Raw genomic sequence first — 16,891 nt, 5'->3', positions numbered from 1 at the left:
CACCTATAAAGTCACAACTTCCTGTCTGAGATGGAAATACAGCCAATAGCTGACCTGTTCTACCTTGCCACCTTTCTCTGAGTAATGATGTGGGTACACTTATTTTGCAGGGTGATAAAAGCAGAGGATTTGTGGATGGGAATCAAAGGCAACGTTAGCGCCAGTCACTTCAGCGAAGAGGAGATGCTTGTGTGTTTTATTTCTGAGAAGAGATTACAAGCCACATTGTGACCGGCAAGGCAGTGAGATTCACACCCCCGAATAAGAGTGTTAAGGACCACTGACTCTGTAAGGAATTTTGGTCAGTTGCGCAGAGAGAATCAGAGGGAAACACAAGCACATCTACTGAGAGGCTTTGATGAACTAAACAGGAGTAAAGCCAAATAATTTATTTTCCAAATCTCTGAAGGAGTGAGCAAAGATTCTCTGTTAAAAGTGATCGATCACTGTTGACATATGAAATACAGTTTTCCATCCCAGACTGAAATTTGTGCTTCATTAGTTTGGTGAATCTGGTGCAAACACAGTGTTCTTTCCACTGATGATTTGGTGCATTGAGAGCTCATTCTAACCAAAGCCTGTCACTCAGCTCTTGTGAGTGAAGGTGTCCATTCTGCATTCCGAAATGAGTGCTCACCAGCCAGCCCACACTGGGGTGCAGCCATTCACCTGCCCTGAATGCAGCAAGGGCTTCACCCACTCCTCTAGCCTGAAGACCCACCAGCAGATCCACACCAGACAGAGGCCCTTCTCCTGTCCCGAGTGCAATAAGTGCTTTGCACAGTCCTCTAGCTTAAAGATTCACCAGCGAATCCACACTGGGGAGAGACCCTTCACTTGCCCTGAGTGCGGCAAGGGGTTCACCCAGTCATCTGATCTGAAGTCCCACCGGCGGATCCACACTGGAGAGAGGCCCTTCGCCTGTCCTGAGTGCGGTAAGGGCTTCACCCAGTCCTCTGACCTGAAGTCCCACCGGCGGATCCACACCGGGGAGAGACCCTTCACGTGCCCTGAGTGCGGCAAGGGGTTCACCCAGTCCACTCACCTGAAGTCCCACCGTCGGATCCACACTGGGGAGAGGCCCTTCATGTGCCCAGAGTGCGGCAAGGGATTTAATCGATCGTCGGACTTACTCACCCACCAGCAAGTTCACACTGGCGAATGGCCCTTTACCTGCCCTGAGTGTGGCAAGGGTTTCACCCACTCCTCTGACCTGAAGTCCCACCGGCGTATCCACACTGGCGAAAGGCCCTTCAACTGCCCCGAATGCGGCAAAGGATTCACCCAGTCCACTCACCTGAAGACCCACAGACGGATCCACACTGGGGAGAGGCCCTTCACCTGCCCTGAGTGCGGCAAGGGGTTCAATCGATCGTCAAACTTGCTGACCCACAGACGTGTTCACACTGGTGAGAGGCCCTTCACTTGTGCAGTGTGTGGAAAAGGATTCACTCGGTCATCTAATTTGATGAACCACCAGTGGCTTCACGCTGAGGAAAATGTTTAAATCTATTGTATGTTAAGCATTTAAGTGTGTTTACATTTTTAAAAAATGTATTAATATGGGTTCAAATCCACTACTGTTTGTAAGGAGTTTGTATTTCTCCCCTGTGACATGTTTGGGTTTCCTCTGGGTGCTCTGGTTTCCTCCCACTCTCCAATAACATACATGGATTGTAGGTTATCTGGGTGGCACAAGCTCGTAGGTTGAAAGGGCCTGTTAACCGTGCTGTATCTCTAAAATTAATAGAAATGTATTTTTAAAAATTTAAATCTGTAGTAGAGGCCAGATCATTAGATCTAATTAGGGTGAAGAAAAAAATGCATTTACCAGATTGAAGAGATAAAAGCTGTTACCGAAGAGAAGAGGGTATTTAAGTTTACAGCAGAATGGAGATCAGTTGGAAAATTGAGCTAAAGCTGGCAAATGGAATTTTGAGGTATTGTGAATATTGTAGAACAGGGGTGGACAACCTTTTAATTTTTAATTTAGACATAGAGCCCAGTAACAGACCATTTTGGCCCACGAGTCTGTGCCGCTCAATTAGCCTACAATCCCGCTATGTACTCGTTGAGTGAAATGCCCCGTTACTGAGCTCTATTTCTAAATTTAAAATTAAAATGTTGGCCTCCTCTGGTGTAGAACATTGTTGTAGCTTACAATGGCATATAGACAGGATGCAGAGTTGGGTGGAAAAGTGACAGATGGAGTTCAATCCAGATCAGTGTGAAGTGATTCACACTGGAAAGATCAAATTTGAAGGCAGAGAACATGGTTAATTGCAGAATTCTGAACAGTGTGAAAGAATAGAGGGACTTTAGGGTCCAAATCCATACATCTCTCAAGGTTGATGCACAGTTGGTTCAAAAAAGGGGAGACCTGTGTGTTGCAGTGACTGGATACTGTAAAAGATTAGAATGGGATTTCCTCTATAAAGTTCTGGGGAAATGTAAATTGGGTTCAATGTTCATAGATTTGGTTAAAATGTAATATAAAAAAACCTATTGTAAAAGTAGTGACCAATGCACAGATTTCAACATCTTTTGAATTAATTTGATCAAGTTGAAAATGTTGCCCATTGTCACCAGCTTTATTTGTTAACAATAGAACCATTGGCTGAATTAATAAAACAGGACTTGAAGACTGTGGGTATAAAGGTGAAGCAAGAAGAACATAAAATAAAATTATTTGTAGATGTTTAGATTTATTTAACAAATCCTTTAAATTCTTTGATAAAATTATTTCAATTAAGTTATTTATCTCTATCATGAAAATTATAGAGGATTTGGAAAGATGGGATATGTTACCTATTACTTTGATGGGTAGAGTAAATTGTGTTAAGATGAATGTTTTTCCTCGAATACAGTATTTATTTCAATCTATTCCAATTTCAATTTACGAAATATTCTTTAGAATTTTTTTCTGGAAACGGAAAATGGCTAAAATTTCTTTGGAGAAATTGATGTGGAAATATGATTTAGGAGGTTTACATAACCATATAACCACTTATAGCACAGAACAGGCCAATTCGGCCCTACTAGTCCATGCCGTAGCAAATCCCCACCCTCCTAGTCCCACTGACCAGCACCCGGTCCATACCCCTCTAGTCCCCTCCTATCCATGTAACGATCCAGTCTTTCCTTAAATGTAACCAATGATCCCGCCTCGACCACGTCTGCCGGAAGCTCATTCCACATCCCCACCACCCTCTGTGTAAAGAAATTTCCCCTCATGTTCCCCTTATAATTTTCCCCCTTCAATCTTAAATCATGTCCTCTAGTTTGAATCTCCCCCTTTCTTAATTAAAAAAGCCTATCCACATTTACTCTGTCTGTCCCTTTTAAAATCTTAAACACCTCTATCAAGTCCTCTCTCAATCTTCTACGCTCCAGAGAAAAAAGCCCCAGTCTGCACAACCTTTCCCTGTAACTCAGACCCTGAAATCCTGTCAACGTTCTCATGAACCTTCTCTGCACTCTCTCTATTTTGTTTATATCTTTCCTATAATTTGGTGACCAAAACTGTACACAGTACTTTAGAGGAACCACATACGCCACCCTCCAATCCTTTGGTACCACCCCCGTGGCCAGTGACATCCTAAATATCTCTGTTAATGGCCCCACTAACTGTCCACTAGCCTCCCTGAGTGTCCTAGGGAATATTTTGTCCGGTCCGGGAGATTTATCCACCTTTATCATTTTTAACACAGCCATCACTACCTCCTCGGTTATCCTGATATGCTTCATGACCTCCCCACTATTTTTCTTTACTTCAACATTTTTTTCCCTAGTGAATACCAAGGCAAAGAAATCATTTAAAATTTCCCCCATTTCCTCAGACTTCTCACTCAGCCTACCCTCGCTATCGACAAGGGGTCCAATTTTATCTCTCACTAATCTTTTACTTTTAATGTACTTATAGAAACCTTTTGGATTTATTTCTACTCTGTCAGCCAAAGCCTCTTCATGCCTTTTTTTGGCCTTTCTAATTTATTTCTTAAGATTCCTTCTACACTCTTTGTAGTCCTCCTTCAACTTCTCAGCTCCCTGCTCTTTATACCTCTTGTACACCTCCCTTTTTCTCCTAACCAAATTTCCAATATTCCTCGAAAATCAAGCCTCCCTATGACTTCCAGCCTTTCCTTTGATCCAGACTGGGACATAACTACTCTGTACCCTCAAAATTTCTTTTTTGAATATCCTCCATTTTTCATTAACATCCTTACCTGAAAATATCCTGTCCCACGCAATACTCCCCAAATCCCTTCTTATTCCTACGAAATTTGCTCTTTTCCAATCCAGAACCTCAACTTTAGGCCTCTCCTTGCTCTTCCTTAAAACTACCCTAAAACTAACAGAATTATGGTCACTAGACCCAATTGGTTCTCCAACATTAATGTCCGCTACCTGACCTAGCTCGTTCCCTAACAGGAGATCCGGTTCTTCTACTAACTGATTTGGAAAACAATCCTGAACACAATTAACGAACTCCAGCCCATCCAGCCCTCTAACCGTATGGGTATCCCAATCAATGTGTGGGAAGTTAAAATCTCCCATGATCACTACCCTATGATTTTCACACACATACGTTATCTCCCTACAAATTTGTTCCTCTAATTCCCTTGGCCCATTTGGTGGTCTGTAATACACCCCTATTAGCACCCTCTTGCCTCCTCCACCCCTCAATTCCACCCAAACAGCCTCACTGGTCGATCCCTCCATACCATCCTGCCACCTCACGGCAGTAATGACCTCCCTAACAAGCAGAGCAACTCCTCCTTTTTTACCCCCTGATCTATCACATCTAAAACAAATGTATCCCGGAACATTAAGTTGCCAGTCCTGCCCCTCCTGTAGCCAGGTCTCACTAATTGCCACAATATCGTGACCCCAAGTATCTATCTATGCTCTCAGCTCATCTACCTTGTTCACTATGTTTCTTGCATTAAAATATATGCATCTCAGAGAATGACCCTCACATATATTCTCTTTTTTACCTTCTACCCTAATCTCCATCCTACCTTTCTTATCTTTTTTTATTCCTAGCTAGGTGGCTATACTCTCTGGACACTGCTCTCACCCTCTGTTCCCCACCCCCCTGCCAAACTAGTTTAAACCTACCCCCACAGCTCTAGCAAATCTACTTGCCAGCACATTGGTCCCCCTCCAGTTCAAGTGAAGTCCGTCCCTCTTGTACAGGTCCGACCTTCCCCAGAAGAGATCCCAATGATCCAGAAATCTTATCCCTTGCCCCCTGTACCATCTCTTTAGCCACGCATTCATCCTCCACATCCTCCTATTTCTACCCTCACTAGCTCGTGGCACGGGCAGCAATCCAGAGGTCCTGTTTTTTAACTTCCTACCTAATTCTACATAATCCTGTTTCAGGACCTCATCCCCACTTCTAACTAAGTCATTGGTCCCCAAATGGACCACGACTTCTGGCTGTTCTCCTTCCCCTTGCAGAATGCTATGTACTCGATCAGAGATATCCCTGACCCTGGCACCAGGGAGGCAACATACCAACTTGGATCCCCTATGTCTTCCCACAAACCTCCTATCTGTTCCTCTGACTAATGAGTCCCCAACTACAAGAATCCTATTCTTATCCTTCTTTCCCTTCTGAACCTCAGGGGCAGCCCCTGTGCCAGATACCTGACCACCACAACTTGTCCCTGATAGGCCGTTCCCCCCAACAGTATCCAAAGCCGAATACATGTTGCTGAGGGGCACTTCCACAGGGGTACTCTGCACTGGCGCTCTCCCTCCTTTCCTCACAGTCACCCAATTCCCTGACTCCTGCCTTCTAGGGGTGACTGTCTCCCTGTAATTCCTCTCTTTCACTTCCTCTGCTTCCCTTATGATCCTCAGTTCATCCAATTGCAGCTCAAGCTCCCTAACACGGTCACTCATTATATGCAATTGGATGCACCTTTTGCAGGTGTAGTCATCAGGAACAGCTGTGCAGTCTCTGACTTCCCACATCCCACAATTGGAGTACTTAACTACCCCAACTGACTCCATTTCCTCCTTTCTTACTATAATACCCTTTACTAATAAGCTCCTTCTTAGCCCCTGCTCACCGAAGTCCCTCGAACCAAAGTCCCCACTCCTTCACTGGGCCACTCCCTCGCTGGCCGCTCCCTCCTTTTCTACTCCTTTTATTTGGCCCTTACCAATTAACCCCAATTAACTCCCGGCTCCTCCTCCTCCTCTCTCCAATTTTATTAATTATTAAAAACCAGCACAGTTGAGGTTTATTAATGTAATGTAGGAGTTAAATAATGTTCCAACATGGGTAAATATGGAACATGATAACATGGAATGCAAGGTTCTTAATAACCATTAGAGAAACACCCATGCTGAAACATTTATTTGAACGGGAACAAAATTGGTGAAGTGATTGGAGGAGGAGGTTTAATTTCCAGAAGAAATTAAATTATTTCAAAATAGGCTTATTCCATTGAAATTAATTTTTTTAAGATTTGGAAAAATTGTAATATTAAGAAAATTAAAGATTGTTTTAAAGCTGGGAAATTTATTACTTTTAATAGAATGAAGGAAAAGTTTAAGATATTGGAAAATACAAAAGTTAAGAGATTTTTTGTGAAATTTTTGGCCAAGATTTCGTATTACCAGTGGAGACAGATGTAGAATTATTATTAAGCTCAAGGGGTTCATAAATCAAGACATAAATGGGAGGTAGATTTAAATAAGCAAATAAATGAACATAGATGGATTCAGATATGTAGAGAGTATGAAAAGTACAATAAATGTGAAATAGCTGTTGGTTCAATATAATTTTATTCATCAGTTATATTTAAAACCATAAAAGTTGTATAATATGAACTATACTTGGATTCATGTTTTAGATGTGAACAAGAAGTTGGTACTTTGCATTCAACTTAGCAGTGTTCCAGAATTAAAACGTATTCGCTTGAAATTTGTAATTTATTAGAACGAATAACTGGAGTTAAATTCCTACAGGATCCAATGTTTTTTTTTTAAACTTGAGATGTTACCTAAATTAAAATTGAATATCAAGTAAAATTTGTTCAACTTGCTTTGGCAATAGCTAGAAAATGTATTGCAGTATTGGACGAGAGATATTGATTTGGGAATGGATAGATGGCATGCAGAAGTTCGGGTTATATTCCACTTGAGAAAATAACATAATTTAAGAGACAAATATCATGTATTTTGAAGTTGTTGAGTCCATATTCACAAAATTTTGGTATTAAAATCTAAATGCATCTCGAGCATTTCCTTTCTCTTATAGATCTCCATATATATAAAATATATGAAGTACTCCTGTTGTGGTTCTCTTCTCCCAATTCTTTTTCTTTTTTTTTAGTTTGTAGGGGGTGGGAGTATTAAAAGGAGGCTTTTTTTTGTTATTTTCTTTTTATATAAATACCACGTGTATTTGGATTGTTCGAAATGTTTGCTTAGTAGTTTTATATTTTAAATCAAGTTTATAAAAAAGTTTGCTGCAGGCAAAGAAGGCTTATGGTATGTTGGTCTTCATTAGACGGGTGATTGAGTTCAAGAATCATGATATAATGTTGCAGCTTTAGAAAACTTTGGTTATACTTACCTAAAGAGACATGGGAGAAAATTCTCCAGTTCTTCAATGTGAGCTCAACTCTCTTTGATGCAGTTTAAGAAGGTTAATAGGGCCCCATGTGTCTAAGCATGTGAGCTCATTTTTACTCCCATATAAACTCATTCTGAGGTGACTTCCCTAACACATATTCTTTGGTCCTGCCCTTCCCTGAAAAATATATTGGAAAGATATTTTTGATATTATTTCAGCAGTTTTGCTCATTGACATACAACCTCATCCTATTACTGCACTTTTTGGATGACCATTTTGGACTCTGGCCACTTATCTGCTTCAACTTGTCGTGTGATTACATTTATTACTTTAATAGCCTGGGGATCTATTTTACTTAAATGGAAAGACCCTTAACCACTGACCACCTTACGATGGTTTTCTCAAAGCAGAGCATGTTTAAGCAGAACAAATCAGAAGTTGTACTGTTGACCCTTCGGTTAAATTTGAAGAAACATAGAGACCATTTATTCAAGATTTTCATATGATGTCAGGAGATCCTATCCAAATCCTCTTAACTTTTATTTGAGTGTAGAGGAGTGGAATTGACAACAAAATAATTGTTTAACCGGAGAAATATGGTAGCACAACTTTAACCATAACCATATAACCACTTACAGCACAGAACAGGCCAATTTGGCCCTACTAGTCCATGCCGTAACAAATTCCCACCCTCCTAGTCCCACTTACCAGCACCTGTTCCATACCCCTCCAGTCCTCTTCTCTCCAGTCTATCCTTAAATGTAACCGATGATCCTGCCTCAACTAGGTCTGCCGGAAGCTCATTCCACATCCCTACCACCCTTTGCGAAAAGAAATTTCCCCTCATGTTCCCTTTATAATTTTCCCCCTTCAATCTTAAACCATGCCCTCTAGTTTGAATCTCCCCCACTCTTAATTGAAAAAGCCCATCCACATTTACTCTGTCTGTCCCTTTTAAAATCTTAAACACCTCTATCATCCCCCCTCAATTTTCTACGCTCCAGAGAAAAAAATCCTAGTCTGCACAACCTTTCCCTGTAACTCAAACCTTGAAATCCTGTCAACATTCTTGTGAACCTCTGTACTCTCTCTATTTTGTTTATATCTTTCCTATAATTTGGTGACCAAAACGGTACACAGTACTCCAAATTTGGCCTCACCAATGCCTTGTACAATTTCATCATAACGTCCCTACTCTTGAATTCAATACTCCGATTTATGAAGGCCAACATTCCAAATGCCTTCTTCACCTCACCATCTACCTGAGTATCAGCCTTGAGGGTACTATTTACCATCACTCCTAAATCCCTTTGTTGCTCTGCACATCTCAATAGCCTACCATTTAATGCCTTTCCAAAATGTAACACCTCACACTTATCTGTAGTAAATTCCATCAGCCATTTCTCAGCCCACATCTCCAGCCTTCCTAAATCACCTTTTAATCTATGGTAATCTTCCTCGCTGTCCACAATACCACCAATCTTTGTATCATCCGCAAACTTGCTTATCCAATTCTCCACCCCTACTTCCAGATCGTTAATATATATAACAAACAATAGTGGACCCAGGACCGATCCCTGAGGAACTCCACTAGTCACTGGCCTCCAATTGGACAAACAATTTTCCACCACTACTCTCTGACACCTCCCATCCAACCATTGCTGAATCCATTGCACTACCTCCTTATTTATACCTAATGCCTCCACCTTTTTTCCTAACTTCCTGTGGGGAACTTTGTCAAAAGCTTTACTAAAGTCTAAATAGACAACATCCACAGCTTTCCTTTCATCAACATTTTTTTTAACCCCCTCGAAAAACTTAGTTTTCTCTTTTTGTTTTTTTTCAGTTGGGATATTTTTGTGATAAAATTTGATTCTTTTCATGTTTGGCTTTTTAGAGATTGGGAAATTCAGTTTACTAGATGTCTGTGTTTGTATATGTTCATGTTTATTAACCTGAAACTTAATAAAAAGATTGAAAAGAAGTAAAAACTCTGGTTAGACCAGACTTGGAATATTATGTTCAGTTCTTGTTATCTCATTACAAGAAAGATATGGAAGCTCTGGAGAGAGTTCGGAATAGATTTTCCAGGATGCTGCCTGGATTGGAGAACATGCCTTGAGGCTAGGTTGCCAGAAACAGGGATTTTGTTTTTGAGAGAGCGGTGTTTTAATAGAGGTCCAGAGGACATCTGTACTCGGTGAGGGGAGGAATATTCAGGGGAGACATAAGGGGTTTGTTTTTTTTAACAGAGTGATGGGGGGGTGGCTGGAATGCATTGCGAGGGGTGGTCCAATAGGGACATTTAAAAAGACTTTTAAGCAGACACATGGATGGAGGAAATAATGGGTGTGAGGTAGGGAAGGTTGAGTTTGTTCAGTAGGTTTATATAGGTCAGCACAACATCGTGGGCTAAAGGGCCTTTGTTGGGCTGTGATTTTCTTAGTTTGAGGTGTTGCTTTTTGGGAGCAATTCAGGGCATGACTGACACAGCCCTGGAGAGTGATGCAGAACCGAGAGACCCAGGGGGACAGGGGCATAGTTCCTTGAAAGTAGTCACGCTAGTGGACAGGGTGGTGAAGTGGGCATTTGGAAATGCAGGCTTTCATTGGGTAGGGTGTTTTGAGTACAAAGATTGGGAACCCTTGGCATGACCAGACTTAGGATGCTGTCCACAGTTCCGGTTGCCCAGCTAGAAGAACATCAATAAGTTGAAATGGTGCAGACGAGTTTCTGGGACTGGAGGGTCAAGGGTGCAGGGAGAATTGGGATAATCTAGGTCCCGTCTCAGTCTGTGATACCCAATCCACCGAGGCCCACTACTTTCATCACGTTCAAAGGTGCACCCATTACACCTTCAAATAGCACTTGGTGGCTGAATAACCTTTCTCATTAGTGTGGTGGTTTCCATTCACCACTGCAGTTTGCATAGTGGTTAGTGCAACGCCTTCACTGTGCCAGTGATTGGGACTGGGGCATGAATCTCGTGCTGTCTGTAAGGAGTTTGTACATTCTGCCTGTGTCTGCATGGCTTGTTCCTGGGAGCTCCAGTTTCCTCCCACAGTTCAAAATGTTCTGGGGGCTGTAGGTCAAATGGGTATAAATTGGGCGGCATGGGATGAAATTACCTGTTACCGTACTTATGTCTAAAAAAATTAAATAAAATCTTCAGCCACGACGCTCCTCTTGATCTCAGTCCAAAGTGGCCACCCTGAGACCAGGCTCCCTGGTTCTTGACTCTGTCCTTCAATGAGGAGATCAGTCCCACCACCACCACGTGTGCTCTTTTACAATGAGCTTTGGAATACATCCAGTTTTCCCCATAAAGCTTCCTTTGAATCTGCACACGCTGCCCTTCCAGATTGGTGGTGGTATGGATAGTGAAGGTTTTCAAAGCTTGCAGTGGAATATAGGCCAGTTAGAATAGAGGGCTGAAAGATGGCAGATGGAGTTTAATAGTGATACTGAGGTGCTACATTTTGGTAGGACTAATCAGCAAAGGTCATACATGTTAAATGATAGACAACTGAGAAGTGCAGTAGAACAAAGGGATTTGGAATTCTGGTACTTAATTGCTAGGATACCCTAAGCAGAGTGACCCCACCATCGCCAGGAGTTGGTGTTACTGGTTCGCGGGACTTGAGCCATCAACCAACCAATCCAGTCATGTGTGTGAGATAGTTCGTGAAAGTTCCCTCGGGACCATGGGCATTGTAAATACTATAAATAGTTCTCTAATTGTAAATAAAAGGGTTTGGGAAAACACTGGTGTTGGTCATTTCTCCCTGGATCTAATGAAGTGGCAGCTGTATTTCACACAATCCATGCACAGTGCAAACATTCGGCACATTTACAACATTAATTTCCTGAAAGTGGAGTCACATGTAGATAGGGTGGTGAAGAAAGCTTTTGGTTTATTGGCCTTCATGAATCAGTATTGAGTACATAAGCTGGGATGTCATGTTGAAGTTGTATAAGCCATTGGTGAGGCCAAATTTGGAATGTGTGCAATTTTGGTTGCTGATTTACGGGAATGTTGTCTGAGTTTCACCGTTTGTTGAGTTCTCTGTGACTTTATTCCTGTGGTGGAGAAGATCGAGTGTGGCCACTGGAATTGCAGTGAACACGATGAAATGACTACACAAGGTGTTTCTGGAGTGAATCAAATGGATTTACTTTTCATCACCCACACAACCTTTTAAAAGCCAGAACCACATGCTTGACATGCATTGATATCATCATGCATTAATGTCATGGGACTGGTCAGCCACAAACGAGCCTGCAGCTGACGTGGACTTTTTACCCCCTCCATAAATCTTCGTCCGCGAAGCCAAGCCAAAGAAGAATGTCACATGGCAGGTTCGATGTCTCCTGGGAGTTGTAGTGCTGCCATAGCAGCGATACACCCCCCCCCACCAAGAACCAGCAGAAAGATTTGTATGTCTTTTAGGTTGTTGATCTCTGTGATGGACTGTTGGCTGCTGCAGTGGGGAAGACTTGTTCACGTAAGCTGCTTTAAGCTGTCAATAGTGAAAGACTGTGGCTTCCCTCCAATGTCCAAAATACTGGTCCACCTAGTTTGAGTATCCTACAAGGTCCTTCGTAGGGCATCTGTAAAGGATGACCAATTTTTCCCCTTCAGACGAAGACCTATTCTCAGTTTTTCAGATCTTCAGGTACAAAAGAAGTGTTCTCCATGAGACAATGATGGAATAGGGGTCAATTTTCCTACGATCTCCCTTAGCCTGCTCAAGAGTTCCTTAGGATCATAGCTGTAGTTGGAATGGTAGGGGATGAACTCCCCTGGAACTTCTGGGCGTGGGTGTCCCGTTGATATATCACAGAGGAGTAGTTTGCCATTAACTCCAAACTCGACATCTTTCAATTGCAGGTTTGTGATTGCAGTTCAATAAGCATTTTTCTCATGGTCATGTTCTTGGGCCCCAGCCAAAGTTGTGTTGTCAATACCTTGATCTAGGTGACGAAACCTTGAGTAGAGTAGAACAGAAGTTTATCCTATTCAGAGAATAGATGTCTCTATTGATAAAATTAGGAAAGCTAAATTTCTTACTGAAGTGGATTTGTTGAAGGGTTACTGGTGTGTGCCTTTAACTGAGAGGAAAGAATATTTTGGCTTTTGTAACTCCATCTGGTTTATATGAGTATAATGTGTAACCTTTTGGCATGACAAATGCCCCTGCAACATTCCAAAGGATGATTAATTTGGTAGTCCAAGTAACACATGCAGATGCTTATATTGATGACTTGGTCACCAAAAGTGACACATGGGAAGAATGTCTAAGAGAATTGGACAAATTGCTTGCAAAATTTTCCAAAGCAAACTTAGCTGTTAATGTAGCAAAAAGTCAATTTGCAAATGCCACTGTAATATACTTAGGTCATATAGTTGGTCATGGCAAACTTGCACTTATTCAAGCTAAGGTGAATGCAATTTCTGAATTACCTATTCCAAATAGCAAGAAAGTGGTGGCAAGGTTTTTAGGACTGGCAGGATATTATAGGAAATTTTACAGAATTTTGCTGAGGTTGCTCTTCCTTTAACCAATCTGTGTGGACTAAAGTTTGTCAGCTTTAAAAAATTTAAAGGAGATGCTATGCCATTACCCTGTTTTAAAATCTCCTGATTTTGACAGAGCATTTTATTTATCGTTGCCAGTGAGGAGGCAGCAGATGCAGTTTTGTAACAAAAACATGATGAAATTGACCATCCAATTGCCTACTTTTCAAAAAAATTCAATGTTCATAAAAGGAACTATTCCACTATTGAGAAGGAACTGTTGTCTGTAATATGTGCTCTGCAGAATTTTGATGTGTATCTGGGTACCTCTCATGAGCCAGTTGTGATATGTACTGACCACAATACCCTGGTGTTTTTGAATAAAACGATTGTTAAACTAGAGTTTAATATTGCAATATCTTCAAATTAATCATATCAAAGGTACAAATAATGTAATGGCAGATTGTCAAGATGTTAAAATTGAACATGTAAAGATATAAACTAAACATTGTTATAACATTATATATTGTGTTGTCACTGTAGTGATTTTAAAATCAGTTTAGTTGTAACTGAATTCCTTTGCGGGGAGGGTGTGGTGGATATTATGTTTTATATTGTATTTGTTTTTGAAGGAGATAGATTGTGGGGGTTTAGTGTAGGTCACAAACAAACACAAATACTTCACAAAACAGATCTCATTTAAAATGCAAGAGTTTTGCTGAAAGTGAGACATGCAGGCAACAAGAGCCATTGCAAAGACAATAAAACAAGGAGACTGCTTTGCTAAAGAATTTCAAAAGCAGGTGTAAATGAATTATTGTTTTGAAAGTAACAAATGAACAGACTCAGAAGTTTGGGTCCAGTGCCACAACCTGTCTGGTTGCAGTTTGCTGTTCTAAGAAGATCATGTGGTTTTGCAAGCAGAGAGAGAGAGAGAGAGAGAAATGGTTTCTGCAGTCATGGAAAGCAGGAAACTTGTTGAAACCCCATTTTGAAGACCGGTCGTGAGTTCTTAGTTCAGACTTTGAAAAACCTTACAAACCTTTCCTTTGAAAAACATATAAGAGGAAATGGCTTTTGCACCTGAAATAAGAGGGGGAAAAAAAAGGAACTCCATGGTGACCTGCAGAAGAAGAGGTTATCAATTGGAGAACCCTGATGGGGCAAGTTTCTCCAGCAAGACTCTGAAGTGGCTGATCAGAAGGAATCAATTGCAACAGATCCCGCTCTGATACAGACGAGAACCTTCCTGAGTGGTAACTATTTAAGCACCAGAGTTTGGTGAAAATTCATAAATGTTAAATTCTGTGCACAGCATAAGAATTGCCTGATACTTGTCCATTGGAGGAGTGAGAAGTGAGATTGAACTGTGAATCAAAGAACTTTTCTGAACTTGTACACACATTGCATACACACGAACTTAGAAGCAGAAGGGGGTTAAGTTAGGTTAGGTTAATAGTAATAAGTTAAAGTTTGATCCTATTATGTTTAATGAAAATTAAAAATGACTTTTGTTTAAGAACCATTTGTCTTGGTGAATTTCTATTGCTGCTGGGCTTTGGGGTCCTCGGCCCATAACCTTGGTAAGCTGATGCCACTGGTATGTCTTCTTTTGGTAGTGTTTGAATCCCTAACAGCACCCATGGGAGTTGGTCCATCCAATTCAGGCCTTGTAGTCAAGCTTTCAAGGCTGCCTTCAGACGGTGGTGAAAACATTTGACAAGTCCACTTGTCTGAGGATGGTAGGCCGTGGTGTGGTTTAACTGGCTCCGCAGAACTTGGCTAGATTGGACCAGACCGAGGAAGTGAACTGGGCCCATCAGTCGAAGCTGATGTGAGTCGGGACCCCAAAGCATGCAACCCAAGTGGACAAGAAAGCTCTGACGCAAGTCTGTGTTGCATGTGGACATTCTGGCCAACGGGTAAAACAGCCGACTATTGTGAATAAATACCGCATACCTTGGCTCATGGTGGTCAAATTGGCATGTCAGATCAAAACTCTTGATGTGGGCCTTGATGTGTCTGTGGGCTTAGGTACACTAGCAGTCCAGACAAGTCTTAGCCCATAGAATTAGATAACAGCGAGGGCCGTGCCACATGAGCATGTTGGACAGCAGGCGGATGGAACTTATGCAAGGTTGTGACAAGCCGTGAATTAGGTCAAACACTCACTGTAGCTAGCCTGTGGACGTGTCACACAGTAAAGTCAGGCTCCCCAGTGGAGGACAGAAATTGCTAACCTTCAGGCTGGTGATGGTGACCCAGTAGGCCTGGATGTCCACATCCTCTGCTTGGTCTTTGGCCAGTTGAGCAACATTGAGTCCTCCAGAGATAGCGGAGATGGCCAGTCTGGACAGCGCATTAGCCAACATCTTGGACTTGCCTGTGACCTGATGAACATCCGATGTATGCACCAAAATGTAGGAGAGGTGTCGCTGTTGCTTTGCCAACCATGAGAGCATGGCTGAGTGGCTTGTGGTCTGTGTTCGCAATGAAAACCCTTCTAACATGTAGCAGAAATGTCGTATTGCCGAACACGCTGTATTTGAGTTCTGGTGTCCAGAGATGTTTGCTGAAGAAAGCCAGGGGGCACCACTGTTCATCGACCTACTGTTCCAGCACAGCGCTGACCGCTCTGTCTGATGTGTCTGTTGTAAGGGCTGGGGGAGGAAGAATCAGGATGAGCCAAAGAGGTGGCATCCGCCAGTGCCACTTTAGTTGCCTGGAATGTTTCAATGGTTTTGGGTGTCCACTGGAGTGCCTTGTCGCCGAGTTTGACAAGGTCAAATAGGGGTTGCATGAGAGTAGCTGTTCCCGGGAGATAACTATGATAAAAGTTAACCATCCCTAAAAATTCCTGTAGGCCTTTGATGGTGCTCGGCCTGGGGAATCACTGGATGGCTCCTACCTTATCTGGCAATAGTGTGGCCTCACGGAAATCAATTGTTTCTAGGCTGAACTGGCACTTGGTTGTGTTCACCGTGAGTCCGAACTCCTGCAATCTGTCAAAAAGGTGAGTCAGGTGTGTCCTGTGTGTGCTGGCGATGAGAATAACATCCAGATAGACAAAGATGAAATCAAGTCCCTGCCAAACATGTCCATGACATGCTGAAACGTCTGAGCTGCAATCTTTAGTCTGAAAGTCATCTGGAGGAACTCAAAAAGGCTGAAAGGTGTTATGGTTGTTTTTGGGATGTTGTTGGGATGCACCAGAATCTGATGGTACCCCTTCATGAAGTCCACCCTCAGAAGGGTCTGGCAACCTTGGAGAAAGAATCAGTTGTGGATGTCCTGGAAAAGGAATCTCTCTCTGAAAACCAGCAAGAACCCTCCTGAATGGTAACCCTTTTGCCTGTTCAGCACCAAAGACTGGTGAACTTTGTAATGCTAACTTCTATGCACAGTACAAGAATTGCCTGCAACCCATGAGATTGGACTGTGATCCAAAGAACTTTTCTAATCTTAAATTTACATTACACACATGTGTGCTTAGTGTTAGAGGGGGGATTAAGTAGTTAGGTTAGGTAAATAGGTTAAGTAATAAAGTTTAATTCTGTTTTCTTGTTCAATTATAATTGAAAACTATTTTTGTTTAAGTAACCCTGTGTTGTAGTGCATATCTATTGCTGGTTTTTGGGGTCCTCTGAACTCCATAACAGGCAGAAAATGCATGCCCACAGCGGTGGTCGTAGCAGCAGCATTTTGTCGTGTTCAAGGTGGGTTCCAAAGATGTTGGATGTTTCGGGGTCACCACTGTAGTAGCTGCTAACAAAAGA

The 16,891-nt window shown here is 42.1% G+C and overlaps 1 pseudogene; it reads left to right on the top strand.

Annotated features, from left to right (window-relative positions):
• Window positions 1-16,891, top strand: part of LOC138755022 (zinc finger protein 721-like) — a 233,500-nt pseudogene that overhangs the window by 8,213 nt on the left and 208,396 nt on the right.

The sequence above is a fragment of the Narcine bancroftii genome, chromosome 2 (genome assembly GCF_036971445.1).
Source record: "Narcine bancroftii isolate sNarBan1 chromosome 2, sNarBan1.hap1, whole genome shotgun sequence".
Taxonomy (NCBI): Eukaryota; Metazoa; Chordata; class Chondrichthyes; order Torpediniformes; family Narcinidae; genus Narcine; species Narcine bancroftii.
Note: the sequence above shows the minus strand (reverse complement) of the source record. Positions and strands in the feature narration are given on the sequence as shown.